Here is a 2261-nt window from a genome sequence, read left to right as displayed (position 1 = left end):
CCCACAATTGGTTCTCTGTTGGTGCTTTACAATATTGGGGAGCCAGGGTCCCCCCTCTTGTTTCTCCTTGCAGGGGCTTGGGGTTGGGGTTACATTGCCATGATGTGAAGTTGTTTAGGAATCGATGTTCTTTGTATCTTCCTCGTTGCCCCCGTCTCATGGCACTTGGGGCTCAGGGGTTCTGAGTGTTTTATGGGATGTTTCTTATATTGGACCTTCCTGTTGGATCAGCGCATCCTGTAATTGTCACTGGGTGAATAAATGGGGCTGAAAGAGGGGAAGGGTACGTGGGAGTTGGCACCATGGGTATGTGGGAGTTGGCACAGTGGGCATGTGGGAGTTGGCATCATGGGCACGTGGGAGTTTGCAACACGGGTACATGGGAGTTGGCACAGTTGGCACGTGGGAGTTGGCAACACGGGTACATGGGAGTTGGCACTGTGGGTATGTGGGAGTTGCCAACACGGGTACATGGGAGTTGGCACTGTGGGCACGTGGGAGTTGGCAACACGGGTACATGGGAGTTGGCACTGTGGGTATGTGGGAGTTGGCAACACGGTACATGGGAGTTGGCACCATGGGCAAATGGTAGTTGGCACTGTGGGCACATGGGAGTTGGCACAGTGGGCACGTGGGAGTTGGCACAGTGGGCACGTGGGAGTTGGCACAGTGGGCATGTGGGAGTTGGCATCGTGGGCACGTGGGAGTTTGCAACACGGGTACATGGGAGTTGGCACAGTTGGCACGTGGGAGTTGGCAACACGGGTACATGGGAGTTGGCACTGTGGGTATGTGGGAGTTGCCAACACGGGTACATGGGAGTTGGCACTGTGGGCACGTGGGAGTTGGCAACACGGGTACATGGGAGTTGGCACTGTGGGTATGTGGGAGTTGGCAACACGGTACATGGGAGTTGGCACCATGGGCAAATGGTAGTTGGCACTGTGGGCACATGGGAGTTGGCACAGTGGGCACGTGGGAGTTGGCACAGTGGGCACGTGGGAGTTGGCACCGTGGGTACGTGGGAGTTGGCAACACGGGTACATGGGAGTTGGCACCGTGGGTACATGGGAGTTGGCAACACGGGTACATGGGAGTTGGCACCGTGGGCACATGGGAGTTGGCAACATGAGTACATGGGAGTTAGCACTGTGGGTATGTGGGAGTTGGCAACATGGGTACATGGGAGTTGGCAACACGGGTACATGGGAGTTGGCACCGTGGGAACATTGGAGTTGGCACTGTGGGCACGTGGGAGTTGGCACAGTGGGCACGTGGGAGTTGGCACAGTGGGTATGTGGGAGTTGGCACCGTGGGTACATGGGAGTAGGCACTGTGGGTATGTGGGAGTTGGCACCGTGGGTACATGGGAGTTGGCACAGTGGGTACATGGGAGTGTCCTGATTGGCTGCAGTATCTGCATATTGGCTGGGTACAAGCTGTGCAGATTGGAGGGATGGGGGGGGGCAGAGAGTTGCTGATTGGCCAATTCTGACTGCACCTCAGTGTGACATCTTGTAGCACCTTGGGGGGAAATCTGCCCTTACCCCTGAGATCAGTGCCCAGTGGGGCAAGTAAACGGCTCCCTATAGTAGTACTGAGCGTCGGGGGGGGAGAGTTCTGGTTCCAGACACACTGACCTCTGCATGAACTACCCCCCCCCCCCGGCCGATGTGTCTCGCTGGGATCCCCTGGCTGCACATACCCCTGCAACTCATCCCCTGGGGAAACTTAATTGCCCCAAAGCACAGACACAGCTCTCAGGGGCAGAACTTTCTCCCAAGATGCTATTTGCCCACTGAGGTGCAATCAGAGCCTTGGGATTTGGCCAGTGCTGTTACCCCTCATACACTGGTGGGGGCAATAGGGGCTGTAATATTCTGTATTATTACCCGGTCCCCTGGCAATGAGGGGGTTAATAATCGCTCATCTGTGGGTGGAAAATGGAGACCCGCTGCCTGGGTAGAAGCAGGGGGGGCACTTCCCACACTAAATACCCCTGTGTAGGGGCTGGGGGCAACTGGCACAGGGGGCTTCCTACAGGGCACCTGCAGAGAGAGAGTGCTGAGCTGCTGCCCGGGGGTCTCTGCTCGCTGGCTGAGTGCTTGCAGCTGGGGGGGCAGTCTCTGGGTGGGAGAGGGGAGTGTCTCGGGCTGCTGTCTCTTCCCAGCCAGAGAGCTCTGTCATTCATTCCCTGAGCAGAGAAGGATGTCTGGGAGTCACTGACACCTCTGTGAGAGAGTGCGAGAGAGTGCGAGAGA

Source organism: Xenopus tropicalis, chromosome 8, assembly GCF_000004195.4.
Source record: "Xenopus tropicalis strain Nigerian chromosome 8, UCB_Xtro_10.0, whole genome shotgun sequence".
NCBI lineage: Eukaryota > Metazoa > Chordata > Amphibia > Anura > Pipidae > Xenopus > Xenopus tropicalis.
The sequence above is the reverse complement of the archived record's forward strand: the minus strand, read 5'-3'. Positions refer to the sequence as shown.